General features: G+C 42.8%; 1 protein-coding gene across 2 annotated transcripts in view; it reads left to right on the top strand.

Annotated features, from left to right (window-relative positions):
• The first annotated feature begins 4,996 nt into the window (after positions 1 to 4,996).
• LCP1 (lymphocyte cytosolic protein 1) overlaps positions 4,997 to 15,349 on the top strand; it is a 64,324-nt gene continuing 53,971 nt past the window's right edge. The window contains exon 1 of one of the 2 annotated variants that reach the window (XM_082247573.1): positions 4,997 to 5,134. The gene's annotated coding sequence lies outside the window, so the exon portion shown is untranslated. Of the gene's footprint in view, positions 5,135 to 5,209; positions 5,328 to 15,349 lie in introns of those variants that run through there. The other variant, XM_082247574.1, reaches the window with a different exon arrangement.

Here is a 15,349-nt window from a genome sequence, read left to right as displayed (position 1 = left end):
TTCGATGGGAGGGGGAATATCTGAGTCACCATTTTGAGTAAAGAAATAGAAAAGCATATTTACATATAAAAATAGACATAGAAAAATAGACATTTTTACCTAATTCATCACAGTGTGCGTTACATTCCTTCGCAGTATATCATCAAATAGGTGATTTATTTCAGTATTTCAATTAAAAAAATGAAACTCTTATATTTTATATAGATGCATTACACACAGAGTGATATATTTCAAGCATGTCTGGTAGAGAGATGCTCTGACTTTGGACTTGATAAAGCACAATCAGGGCCGGTGCAAGAACTTTTGACACCCTAGGCGAAATCTAATTTTGCCGCCCCCCCCCCCTTGGCTCTGCCCCTGACTGCACCCCCTTTCCCCCTGCCCATGTATACGGTGTAGGAGGCAGGGGTCAGAAGTGTGTAATTCACAGAATGCAGGGGAGTGCAGGGTTGCGAGGTGCGCTAGGTACTGTGTGCAGGGTTGAGAGGTGCGCTAGGTACTGAGTGCAGGGTTGTGGGGTGCGCTTTTTGGATAGTGCAAGGTTGTGGGGTGCGCAAGGTACTGAGTGCAGGGTTGAGGGGTGTGCTACGTACTGCATGCAGGGTTAAGGGGTGTGCGTTAGGTACTGAGGAGGGGGGGAGGAGAGGGGGATGGAGAGTAGGAGGAATGGAGGGGGGGTGGAGAGGAGGGGGTGTATAAAGAGGAAGTGGGGGAGGAGAAGGGGGGTGGAGGTGTATAGAGAGGAAGGAGGGGAGGAGAGAAGGGGGTTTATGGAAAGGAAGGGGGGGAGGAGAGGAGGGGTGGATGGAGAGGAGGGGGGGAGGGAGAAGAGGTGGAGAGGATTCTCAATTAGTGTAGGCTGCAGAGTGCATGCTGGGAGTTGTAGCCCGTCATCCCAACAGCATGATGGATGTGGAGCCCCTCAGAACCACTGCAGATGGCATGCTGGGCATTGCAGTCCCTCTGCCTCACTGCAGAGGGCATGCTGGGCATTGCAGTCCATCTACCTCACTGCACAGGGCATGCTGGGCATTGCAGTCCATCTGCCTCACTGCAGAGGGCATGCTGTGCATTGCAGTTCCTCAGGATCACTGCAGAGGGCATGCTGAGCATTGCAGTTCCTCAGGATCACTGCGGTGGGCATTGCAGTCCATCTGCCCCACTGCAGAGGGCATGCTGGGCATTGCAGTTCCTCAGGATCACTGCAGAGGGCATGCTGAGCATTGCAGTTCCTCAGGATCACTGCAGAGGGCATGCTGGGCATTGCAGTTCCTCAGGATCACTGCGGTGGGCATGCTGGGCATTGCAGTCCATCTGCCTCACTGCAGAGGGCATGCTGAGCATTGCAGTTCCTCAGGATCACTGCAGAGGGCATGCTGAGCATTGCAGTTCCTCGGGATCACTGCAGAGGGCATGCTGGGCATTGCAGTCCCTCAGGATCACTGCAGAGGGCATGCTGGGCATTGCAGTCCCTCAGGATCACTGCGGTGGGCATGCTGGGTATTGCAGTCCATCTGCCTAACTGCAGAGGGCATGCTGCCCAGCATGCCCACTGTAGTGATCCTAAAGAACTGCAATGCCCAGCATGCCCACTGTAGGGATCCTGAGAAACTGCAATGCCCAGCATGCCCACTGTAGTGATCCTGAAGAACTGCAATGCCCAGCATGCCCACTGTAGGGATCCTGAGAAACTGCAATGCCCTGCATGCCCAGCCACGACAGTGATCCTGAGGAACTGCAATGCCCTGTCACTGTCGTGGGCATGCTGGGCATTGCAGTTTCTCAGGATCCCTACAGTGGGCATGCTGGGCATTGCAGTTTCTCAGGATCCCTACAGTGGGCATGCTGGGCATTGCAGTTCTTCAGGATCACTACATTGGGCACGCTGGGCATTGCAGTCTGCCAGCTAAGTATCTTTAAACCCAAGGCAAGGCCATGCTGAGAGCTCCCCTATGGTACTTACCGCAGATGGTGAAGTTGTAGTAGACAGTAGTGGGCTCCTGGCGGTGAGGGTCCGGCTACAAGTCACGTGGCTGCTCTGACTATACACTGACTTCTCTCTTCCTTACGCCACTCACTCACAAACCACGCCTCTTCACCGGCAAATTATACACAGCTATAGATGCATAGGCAGTAGTTGGACCCGCCCCCTCCACCTTCTTCTCCACCCACCAACCACTGTTGCAGGGGACAAAGGGGCGGAGCCCCGCATATCGGCCCCACCCTTCCTGACATCAGAGAGTGCATTTGACAGCTTCAGGCCACCTTCTTCTCCGCCCACCAACCACCCACCGCTGTTTTGTCTAGACTATACAGGGGACAAATGGGTGGAGCCCCGCATATCGGCCCCGCCCTTCCCGACATCACAGCATCAATTTGACAGCCAGCTCCACCTCCACTCCGCTGGCTTGGCATTCAAGGTATGCTGCTCCTTCTCCAAAAGTGTGGAAGGCAGAGAGGGGGAGAGAGAGGAGAGCGAGGAAGGCAGAGAGGGAGGGCGGGCGCCGCCCCCCACTGATGTGCGCTCTAGGCCACCGCCTACCTTGCCTATAGGTAGCGCCGGCCCTGAGCACAATGGACCAACACCAGCAGATGACATGGGTCCCCAAACCATCAAGGACTGCGGAAAATTTTGGATTTCATTTGGAAATCAAGGTCCCAAAGTCTGAAGGAAGAGTGGAGAGGCACACAATCCAAGTTGCATGAGGTCCAGTGTGAAGTTTCAACAGTCAGTAATGATTTGGGGAGCCATGTCATCTGCTGGTGTTGGTCCACTGTCTTTTATTAAGTCCAAAGTCAGCGCAGCCCTCTACCAGGAAATTCTAGAGCACTTCACGCTTCCCTCTGCTGACCAGCCTTATGGAGATGCTGATTTCATTTTCCAACAGGACGTGGCACCTGCCCACACTGACAAAAGTACCTATATCTGGTTTAATGATCATGGTTTTACTGTGCTTGATTTGCCTGCAAACTTGCCTGACCTAAACCCCATAGAGTTGCTGTGGGGTATTGTCAAGAGGAAGATGAGAGACACCAGCCCTAACAATGCAGATGAGCTGAAAGCCACTATCAAAGAAACCTGGGCTTTCAGAACACCTCAGTAGTGCCACAGGCTGATCGCCTCCATGCCATGCCGCATTGATGCAGTAATTCATGTAAAAGGAGCCCTGATCAAGTTTTGAGTGTACTATACTGCACATGGACATACTTTTCAGTAAACCAACATTTTTGTATTAAAATAGTTTTTTATTGGTCTTCTGTAATATTATCATTTTCTGAGATATTGAATTTGGGGTTTTGACTAGCTGTAAGCAATAGTCATCAAAATTTAAAAAAAGAAATGCTTGAAATATATCACTGTCTCTCACCCGCTCCATCTCCCACCCACCCGATACCGATCCGTCTCTCACCCACTTGCCGTAAGTGACACCCGGCTGATACCGCTCCGTCTGACATACGATGACGACCTCGGAGGTTACGTGGTCACGCACGTGACCTCCGAGATCGTATGCTGTACAGGGCGGTATCACCCGGGTGTCACTTACAGCAAGTGGGTGAGAGACGGATCGGTATCGGGTGGGTGGGAGATGGAGCGGGTGAGACAGAGTAGTATTGAGTGGATGTGGAATGGAGTGGTATCACCCGGGTATCACTTACGGCAAGTGGGTGAGAGCTATCGATCTGCTAGCAGATCTGCTAATGTGGAATTGCTTATATCTTTAATTTGTACATATGTGAGTGCCATATTCAAAAACATTTGTAAACGGAACTATGCTATTTGACATCATTTTACCCTTACATGAGCATCACCACCTAATGGTTGGAGGAGGACAAGACTAGTCTCGGACCCTGACATTGGATGTACAAAATATCGGCCCATATCGGCCGATACCGATATGCGATGGCTAAAATATCGGTATCGGCAACGAAAAACCAATATCAGTCGATCCCTACTCAGTATTCAGCCCAGGAAAATACAGCTGCTTTCTTCTCCTCATAACAGTCTCTCCTTGGGCATTGTAGTTCACTGGTCCATTAACTGTCATAGCATGGTTCCTTTCTCAAACTACAGTTCAATGCAGACAGCATTCAAGTCTCTTGAGCTCCTTGTGCTTGTCAGCTGACCCTGCTGGATGGAGGCAGAGTAGTCCTAACCCATTCAGCCTGATAGTTTGGTGGAAACTCAGACAGCAATTGCAGCAGTGTCCTAGAATCATTATCTTCCTAACCAAGCACCTGGCTACACACAGCACAAGTGCTCTCTAATGTATGTGGTTGGCTTATGTATGAGCTTTTAAAGCTGTAAGCCAATGGGGTTGATTTGCTAAAATCAAATAGGCGATTTACTTTGCAAGAACATTTTCACTTTGCAACAGAATTTTCCCTTAGTAAATGAGGTGCACCTCTGCTGACTTACATCATCCAATCATGTGCAAGCAAAAATACCGTCTTTTTTATTTCAATGCATGTGATTAGGTACACTTTGCAAAGTGAATTTTCAGCACATTCACTAAACTAAGTAAACATTCCCTTGCAAACTGAACAGCCTCTTTGGCTTTAGTAAATCAACCACAATGTGTGTTCAGACATCACTCTCTGTAAACCCACCCCTGCTTTGTCTCTGCATTAAAAAAAAATGGAATATGCTTTGACATCATTATTGAAACCCATTGCAAATGATTTGCCATGTGAAAGCATGCTTGGAGCCAACAATTTCACAAGACAGGATGTAAGTCATTGAAAGGCTCAAAACTTTGTAGCAAACTGATATCTGATACAAAACCAAGGCTTAATCACTAGAACTAAATTTACAAATGTATTTGTCTAAACTTTTGTAGCAGCGACTATCAACGTAGAGTAGACATTGCATAGCTGAAAAGTATCACTAGCAGCACTCCAAATTGCAAAAGCACTCTCTAAGCAGCTTAGGAAGTGGGTAACAGTGTTAACATCTTTTTGACTAATCAGGTGGCGCTTGAAATAGGGGAAGGGTTAAAACGGCTGAATTTCCTTATAAAGACATAAATTCATGTCACTTGTTTCCTTCTTCTAACCACAAAATAAAGCCTGACTAGGGTTCTTGCTTGATCGAACCCTACTTGTCTTACACGTAACAAACATCATTTGGAGCAAGGTAAGCTTTTCCTAATAATGTATAACCAGCAGGCACTTACTATAGGGTCATGGTTGGTCAATGCATCATGTGAACCAACGAGTTAGCACTGTATCTTTTCTACTCCTTAAACAACTCTACAACTGCAAAGGAAATCTGTGGTCAGTAAGCACGTCAATCAGTAAATTGAGGCATGTGCTAGATTTTTTCATTTGTAAGTCTTTGTAATATGTCATTTAGATCTTATGGTTTCTTTTAGAAAATTTTGATCTTGGTCAGAGGTGTACCTTGGTATTTTTTCTGCATTTGGTACATTTTAATAACTTTCTTTAGGTCAAGCAGAAGTGTTTAAATGTCTTGTCCTTTTTTTCCTTAATGCGTGGAAGATTTCTCAAGACTGTGACATCCTACTAAGTAACTGTTTTTGTTCATATTGTGATATTTTATATCCCCTTTTTTCTTCCGTTGAACTGTCATGTGTAGCATACGACTACTGTGCAAAACGGATGCTGTAGTAAAATGCAGTTCTTAAAGACATTTGGCCCAACAAGCGGAAGTAAAAAGCATGTAACGTGCCACAAGAATCTTTATTTTCAACCAAATGAATGATATTTTTTTTTTGTTTTATTGATGAAAAATGGTTATTATAACAAATAATGATTTTTATGGCATAGTAAATTGAGCCTATAATCTATGATAGAGAAAATTTTAAAGATTTGGCTACTGTGCAAGAAAGCTGGGCCTGGTGGTATTTTACCTCATTGTATAAATTCTATTAAAATCACATTTGAACATTTCTGTCTTTCGTTTTTAAAAAGTGTTTTCACTTTTGAAAACTTGAGCTCACTGCTATAAAGCTTTATTTCACTCAGTGAAAGGCAAAAAAATTATTATAGTCTGTCTCTGCTATTGGTCAGGGCCCAAGAAGATGAAAACCTAGGTGGGCATTGGGAGAGGTATGGTTTAACTTCAAATTCTTTTGAACGTTTACCAGCAACCAATAATTCATTCAGTCAATCAGTACTTTCCTTGTTTGAAGCAGATTTTAGTGCAAAGAAGAATCACATTGATTGTCGAGGGCAGTGCCTCCATTTCCTCTGCTTATATACTATATCCTCCTTATCAACTCTTTGATATTTTTGTTGTAAACCTTTATCTCTTAGTAATCCCCATGCTTCCATTATAAAATACTGTTAAAACTACAGTATTAGTAAACATTTAATTAACATTGTACTATATTTTAAACTTACTGAAGAAAAACTCTATTACATACAACACGATAGATAATATATATATACTGTATATTAAAAATACCTATAAACCTTCAATGACATGGGCACTATCTAGCTCTTATATGCTTTAAATCTGTCACACGCTTTTCATGTGTAGTATCAGTCAGTCTGCTTTAAAGTTCCTTTCCACTTCCCATCAAGTCTATAAATATAAATGATTGGATTTTCCAATATTATTTTCATATGGTTTGACCTTTCAAACCAAAGGCAATCCTGCTGCTAAAAACGAATTTATTTTAATCTAAACTGTTATCTCAACTTTGGGTGGATGTTGGGTAGTTGCATTGCTCTTTACCATTTCACATCTTTTGGGGAATACACTTTTTTTTATCAACTGTGGTCATTATGACAAGTTCCTATTGGATTTTTCATTAAATTTTCATGACAGTTGGAGGAATGAAATTGGGTGACATTTGGTTATTTTTGGCCCACATGATAGAGTCATGTTTACCCTACCTTACAACGATGAGGGTCAAAAAGACCAAAATAATCATATGCCATTTATAATTAAAGATTTACACTGTATCTTTGCAGCAGTCTGGGGGGCAAAGGAATTATTTGCATGACTTTAACACTGCCCATTTTTTTAAGTCATATGAATGGATCTGTCCTAGATGACTTACACCAAACCTCATACATAACCTACCTGTTAAAGAGGTTGTAAACTCGTTTTAAAAATTTTTTTTTTTTTTTACAACCTGCAAGAGAAAGACATAATGAGCTAGTATGCATCGCATACTAGCTCATTATGAAATACTTACCTTAGAACGAGCCCCCGCCGTGCCGCTCTCTTACCTGTATGACGGGCGACATGACATGTCGCCCGTCTTCCGGGATCGCGGCATCCGGCCATCTGATTGGCCGGAGCCGCGGTGACGTCACTCCCGCGCACGCGCGCGGGAGCCGACGGTCACGGCACGGGGCTCTGAAGGAACGGCACGATCAGCCGTTCCTTCAGAGCGCATGCGCCAGTGACGTCACTGGCTCCATTAAAGGTAAATATCTCCTAAACGGTGCAAGTTTAGGAGATATTTACAGTACCTATAGGTAAGCCTTATCATAGGCTTACCTATAGGTACAACTTCCTGAGGGTTTACTTCCTCTTTAAAGCTTCTTAACAGTAAAGCTTTCAGAGAAAATGCAGTGCTGAATAAGCCTACATTTATTAAAGGAAAGTGGCTTTAAAGCAGCACTATATCACTAGTAACCAGACACCCAATAGGTCCCTTTGAAGACCCACCTGCCCTCCTCCCCTCCCCACACAGCAAATCTGACAACAGCTTGGAAGGAGCGTTTTTTAGCTGTAGCGTTTTTCATCTTCTATACTCCCATGAAAGCTTATGGCTCAAAAACGCTGAAAAAACACGTAGCCACGTTTTTTTAGCATATTTTAGAGTTTTTCAGCTTTTAACAGAGTTAGCGCATTTTTACTAGTTCTGGGGGTTTTTTACAGAAAGAGAATGCCCTTGCCAAAAATAACGGCCTATCTGTGCATGGACACATAGGATAACATGCTGGGGAGTTTACTGGCTTCACAAAAAAAAACGCCATAAGCCAAAAACAGCAGCTGTAAAAACATCCAGTGTGCATGAGGCCTAAGGGCTCTTTCACACGGGCGGTCTGATCAGATCCGCCTGTCAGTTTTTTAGGCGGATCTGATCGGATCCTCCATGCAGCTCTATGGGGCAGCGGATGTCAGCGGAGACACCTCCGCTGACACCCGTATCCGATCCTGTCCGTGAAATCTGGACGGATGGAAACCCTATTTTTCCATCCATTCAGGTATCGTATCGGATCGGATCAGATGAGAGCGGACAGGCGGTCCGCTCTCATCTGATCCCCCATAGAGAGCAGCGGGGGGCTGTGACACCTCCCTCTCCGCACTGCAAGCGGAGACGGAGCTGTCATCCGCCAGCTCAGCGGGGATCAGCGGATCGATCCCCGCTGAGCAGCACTGATCCGCCTACAGAGGCGGACCGTGTGTAAGAGCCCTAAGTGTCTTTTCTGTCTGCTGCTTCCTTTCTCTGCTATAAGCATGACTCACTTCTGACAAATTTTCCTTACACCAAAAGAAAAATGGTGACAGGGAGGGAGCTCCAGCAAATTGACAGCCTCAGCTCTGTTCCTGTGTGCTGTGTGAAGGTGGGGTTCCCTTCCCTCCAATCAGTTCTCAGAGCTTTCCTCTCTGATGTAGCTTCAGCTTTTCTCCCCCTTCTTTTCAGGGCTGAGAGATCCTGTGTAAATTTGCACTTTGAATGGATTTAGGTGAAAGTCGTAGGTATAGATACACAGGTACAATTTATGTAGGAGGATTATTTTATCTCTGTGCATCACCTGAGGCCTCTTCACTGGGTATATGGAAGGTTTTACAACTACTTTAAAGAATAAGATGAAGCTGTGTAATAATGTGCAAGCAAAAAGCCTGTTTTCGTTGCCTCTAATCTTTGAAGTAGAACTTTATAAACTTGATAAAAAAAAAGTTCTTTAGCAAGGAGCATACATTCCACATTCATAATTATGCTACCAAAATCAGTGTGTGCTGTAAATTGCCTCCAGCATTGCTTCTATTTCTTCTTGTTGGAGGCTGCCATTTTGCTTAAGCCCCTGAACAGCAGTAAATCATAAAGCGGGACTAAACACATTGATTTAATGGTTTTTAAAAAACAGTTACAATCCTGGAATGCCGGTATTGCTAACTGTCACATTTGCTTGTGTCCTCAACCAAACTCAGGTCGGCCTCTACAAACTCGGCAGCACCTAAAAATACCTAAAAATGGAAAGCAACTGAGCATGTGCAGAGCAGGGTGAGACAGTTTATTATTGGATTTTAAACAGTATAGACACTTATTTTTAAAGTTTTCCATAGCTATACCTACAAAAGGGGCCAGCCTGAAGTGATATAGCAGGACTTATTTTCTGATTAAAGTTCCACTTTAAGTAAATCAACAGCTGCATATCTATGCTAATATATGTGTATTTTAAATTATTGTGGGTTATGGTTTATGATTAAATGTGAAGAACAATTTTGGCAATCAGCATTTCATGCTTGTACTGCAAGAATGAGAAGTGCAATCTGCTTGGTTAATATACGCAACACCTACATGTTGCTTTTCCCCTCTTGTAAATCCACTATACATAAACTCTAAAGCTGCACTTCAGGCAGATGTAGAAGGCACAAGTTAGCGCAGCTCTGTAAATTTGTACACCAATAAATGCATTTTTAAAGGCAAACACTATGCCACAGTGGTTTTACCCTATAGGAGACAAAAACCATTGTTCTGCGTAGGAAAAGCAGAACTGTAAAAGAGAAGTAAAAACAGTTTAAGCAAGGGAAAGACCAGAAGAGAGAAGCAAGACTGAGAAGTTAAACAGGAAATGATGTGTCATATGTAAGTTTAGATCATTGGCAATATTTTTTGTATTCACAATGGTTCCATTCTAGAAACAATAATGATTAGATCTGCATTTGCTTTGCCACCATATGTGCTGATCACTCATTTTCAACACATGATTTGGGTAGGGAGTTTTTTATGCAAATTTTTGCATTTTGATACAATAAAGCATAAATTATATTACAGTGCCTGTCATGTTACAACCAAAAATGTAAATGTATTTTATAGGGATTTTATGTGATAGACCAACACAAAGTGGAACATAAATGTTAAGTGGAAGGAAAATAATAAATGGTTTTCCAATTTGTTTATCTGAAAAGTGTGGAAAATTTCAAGGGGTATGAATACTTTTTCAAGGCACTGTATATGGCCATTTTCAGCATTATAGTTTTTATTTCATCATTATATTATTTTGTCGTAAGCATAAGGGGTTATATACATCGTAAAAATATATTTAGGTGACGGTTTAGGCTTAAAGTGAACCTATACTCCATTTTATAATAATATCTTCCTACCTGCACCTAGTGTTTTTCACATCCTTAAGATGTGCATTGATCATGTAGTTTCACTTGTGTCATTGTATGCATAGCCTATGGTAGAGAAAATCTTCACATTCCTGTGTCATTAGTTTCAGTTAGTGTTCAAGCATAAGGCATGCAGCATGGCACTGCACAGGTTAATGCATGACACATAGGGGTCAGTTCACTAAGAGATAAATACCACATCATTTTTTGTCTTAAAATCATTCATGCAGTATTTATGTCAAAAGAAGTCAATTCACTTAAAAAAAAAAAAAAAAAAAATAACAAATTTGTTAAATATTTGTATTTTGCGATATTTAGCATTTAAATCTAGAATTATTTTTTGTTTTCTTATTGCAGTTTTTTCACAGGCTGTGATGTGTTCTATGAGTGAAGCACACAGAAATATTTTGAAACTATGAAAAATTCCTGTGACTTCATTAAGCCCCCGTTCACACTGGGGCGACCTGTCAGGCGACCTGGTCGCCTGACAGGTCGCCGTAGGTCGCCTGGCATAGAGAAGCTGTGGACCCATTCTAATAGGAGTGACACAAGTCGATCTGACTTAGAAAAAGGGTCCGGAGCTTCTTTGGGGCGACCTGGAGCGTCCTGCATTGACTTCAATGTTATGAAGTCCGTGCCGACCGCTCCGAGGTTGCGGTACAAGCAGCACGCCGCGACCTGTGAGGTCGCCCCGGGAAGTCGGATCGCCCCAGTGTGAACGGGGCCTTACAAAACCATCTTCTTGTACTAAAATGTTACAGTTTATTTACATTCCTGTGCTTAGGGCAGAACATTACTACACTGAAACATTGTATACTTTTAAAGTAGTTGTAAGGCCCCTTTCACACGATTGGACCGATCAGGTTCGCCTGTCCGTTTTTCAGGCGGACCTGATCGGTCCACTCATTCTCCTCTATGGGGAGGCGGATGTCAAAAAAGAGATCAAAACTAGAGCAAATGTATATATCCATGAATGTGTAAAAGTCTTTTAAATATTATAAGGATGGACCAGTGAGAACCCACAATCCCTCAAATAGAGATCACCCAAGGGTTAAGCCCACGCCACAATGAAGTGAAGGCAGTCCAGAGGGCTGCCGATCAAAGGAGACTCCAATTTTATAATCCACAATTCACCACATATATGTCTGGTTCAAGAGTCAAAAACAGAACAAAAGAAAAGAAAAGGAGCCAGCCCTAAATACATGTTAACCACAAAAAGGAAGGAACACTCATGTGTGTAGCAACCTCCACACACACCAGCCTCATCCGCCAACTTGTGGAATAGTACAATTATGATATCTGGTGTTCCTGTTAAGGTTGGCATTTTAAAATCTCCTTTTCCCACCATCTCTTCTAACTTGAAGAGTACTGGGGATCCTTTGTTTGATAACAGAACTGCATTAATTGTGTCTTGATGGACCACTTGGTCTTCTGCTGCTGTCACTTTTTGATGTTTCCGTAGAAAAGTAAAAGTCCTGTCTAGGAGCAGATGCAACAAAACGCCAATTATCATGCACAAAAATCCTCTTCAGTGCCCTATTCTGATTTAGTTGTACTTTGTTACTTTGTTACTATCCCTGTCCATTACAAGAGTCCTTACTGGTCACTGAGGAAGTCTCATTGGACAGGGGAAAGGCAGTTAATGAAACCTTACTATTAAGTTAGGTTGGGTTCTAGTAAAAAATGTTAAACCAAATCAGAAAGGGGCACAGAATATAATTTGGCTATAGTTGTTTCACTCTACATTTTAATGAGAACATGTAATTAGGCAGTCATTTTGTATATGAGGACAATACAAAAGGTGGATATTGTTCTTGAGTTTCATGGCAATGAGGGGTTTAATGTATTTGGACAGGGTCATGTTCAAGCCTTTATTTACCATATGAAACACTAATAATGTAGTAGGATGGTAAAAAGCAGCACCAAACTACAGTAGAATATTTACAATTTACACTTACGTGTTTGTTTTATTTTTACCTTGTATAGCCACTCTAAAAGACTCTTTGCAGCTCAAGTAATATATGGTCTACTCTTTCTCTTTAAGCTCTTCATTAGTGTACTGTTCTATTGTTTTGCATATTACACAGGCACCATTGCTACTAGCTCTGGTATAGAATTCTGGGTTTACTATTAAAAGTACTAAGACCAAAATACGGATGGTGAAAGAAGTGGTGTGGCCTTAGTATAAGATTGTAACATAAGGCTAGTGTTAAGCTGGCCATACACTGCAGACTGAATAAAAGTACTCTAACAGACTGATCCATCCACGCTAACAGGGGGGATCGACAAAACTTCTGCTATAGGATATTGTACTCTGCAAGCTGTCAAAATACCCAAAGAGTGCCTGCATCTGATTTGATGTAGGCATTGCTTGCCCAACAATTTTCAGCCCGGCTTCTTCAACAAAAGTTGATCTGGGTGATGGCAACAGGGTTGAATCAGCTAAAATTTGATGCATAAATGGCCAGCTTAAGTTTCCACAGGATAGGCTTTAAAATATATGTAACCCTAGGCTACAATTCTTTTTACCTTCCCCAGTGGTACACAGACAGATAAAATATAACCCACCGGGGATTTTACCCCTTCCCTACTCACCAACCAAAACTAAAAAAAAAAATTGGCTCTACATACACTTTAAGGTGTGCTGTGTTCGGTAGCTCATTTAAAATGAATAGGCTGTCAAAGCACCACAGTGTACATAAAAACAAGTCCTGCATGATGTTTTCCATGCAGGGCAACACGATGCACAGAACATATGCATCTGTGAGTTGCGGTGTGCTATAATGCAGGTGCTTTTTAACATATTGTAAATGTACGTTGGGATGAAGTTAAAGCAGAAGTATAGCCAAATGTCTTTTTGCCATACTTCCTCTGTGGGAACTAAGTGCACTCCAGTGACCCAGATTCAGCTGACAGTGAGCTAAATTCCTCTGTATGCTGATGTCACTGAACCGGTCCAGGCTCTGGATGTATCCTGATAATATAATGTTGGGATCCACCCAGATGCCTGCTTGGCAGCTGACTCAGCCTCTTAGTTTGCCCCTGAGAGCCTGAGCCAGCCACTCCCTCAACCCTCCATAGCCCAGCGCTCCAGTAAGCAATGGAAGGGCAGAGAACAGAGCCAGTGACTGACAGTCGCCGCTTCATCTTCAGAGCGGTCCAGAGAACTGAGCGATCAGAGGTCTTTGATCATTCAGTACTCAGTGTAGAGACGGAGGGGGAGCTGCAGAATTAGATCAATGCTTCAGCCATCTAGGTGAGTATGTACAGTATCTCACAAAAGTTAGTACACCCCTCACATTTTTGTTAATATTTTATTATATCTTTTCATGTGACAACACTAAAGAAATTACACTTTGCTACAATGTAAAGTAGTGAGTGTACAGCTTGTATAACTGTATAAATTTGCTGTCCTCTCAAAATAACACAACACAGTCATTAACCTCCCTGGCGGTATGATTGTTTCCGATTTTAGGTGCTGAAAGTGGTACCATTATTTTGCATGTAATCCTTAAGAACGAGCAGCCCAAACCAACTATTTACATATGATTGTTTTTTTACTGTGCGTTCTTCTTTATAACATCTCGGGTATGATATGTAAGTTTGAAACGCAAAATAATAAATTATAATATAATAAATAACTATAAATAAGTTAAAGTACGTATGTATGTATATATATGTATATGTATATATATATATATATATATATATATATATATATATATATATATATATACATATATATATATATATATATATATATATATATGTATATGTATTCATATATTATATATATATATATATATATGTATACATATATATAGATATATAATATATATATATATAGATATACGTGTATATTATAATGTGAATTTATTTTATTTTGTAATTTATCAGTGTGTTTGTGTGTTTTACTATTTGAATTTGCCGCTGGTTCCACCCCCCCTGCGGGGCTCACAGCATTGGGCGGAAGATCCGGCCGCCGCATACTGCCGGGATACATCGCTGGATCCCGGGGACAAGGTGAGTGCCCTCTCTTACAGGATCCAGCGATCTCCCTAGCGGTAACCCCGAGTGTGGCTCGGGGTTACCGCTAATGGCTCTGAAATTTCACCCTGAGCCACACTTGGGAATACCGCTAAGGAGGTTAATGTCTAAAACGCTGGCAAAATAAGTGAGTACACCCTAAGTGAAAATGTCCAAATTGGGCCCAATTAGCCATTTTCCCTCCCCGGTGTCATATGACTCGTTCGTGTTACAAGGTCTCAGGTGTGAATGGTGAGCAGGTGTGCTAAATTTGGTGTTATCACTCTCACTCTCTCATACTGGTCACTGGAAGTTCAACATGGCACCTCATGGCAAAGAACCCTCTGAGGATCTGAAAAAAAAATGTTTTACTCTACATAAAGATGGCCTAGGGCTATAAGAAGATTGCCAAGACCCTGAAATTGAGATGCAGCTAAGACCATACAGCGGTTTAACAGGACAGGTTCCACTCAGAACAGGCCTCGACATGGTCGACCAAAGAAGTTGTGTGCATGTGCTCAGCATCATATCCAGAGGTTGTCTTTGGGAAGTAGACATATGAGTTCTGCTAGCATTGCTACAGAGGTTGTAGGGGTGGGGGGGGGGGGGGGGGGGTCAGCCTGTCAGTGCTCAGACCATACACCCCACACTGCTTCAAATTGGTCTGCATGGATGTTGTCCCAGAAGGAAGCCTCTTCTAAAGATGATGCACAAAAAAAGCCAGCAAAAAATTTGCTGCAGACAAGCAGACTAAGGGCATGGATTTCTGGAACCATGTTCTGTGGTCTGATGAGACCAACATAAACGTGTTTGGTTCAGATGGTGTCAAGCGTGTGTGGTGGCATCCTGGCGAGGAGTACAAAGACAAGTGTGTATTGCCTACAGTCAAGCATGGTGGTTGGATTGTCATGGTCTGGGGCTGCATGAGTGCTACTGGCACTCGGGAGCTACAGTTAATTGAGGAAACCATGAATGCCAACATTTACTATGACATACTGAAGC

This window comes from Pelophylax lessonae, assembly GCF_965119305.1.
Source record: "Pelophylax lessonae genome assembly, chromosome: 2".
Taxonomy (NCBI): Eukaryota; Metazoa; Chordata; class Amphibia; order Anura; family Ranidae; genus Pelophylax; species Pelophylax lessonae.
This window is presented reverse-complemented; position numbering and strand designations above follow the sequence as displayed.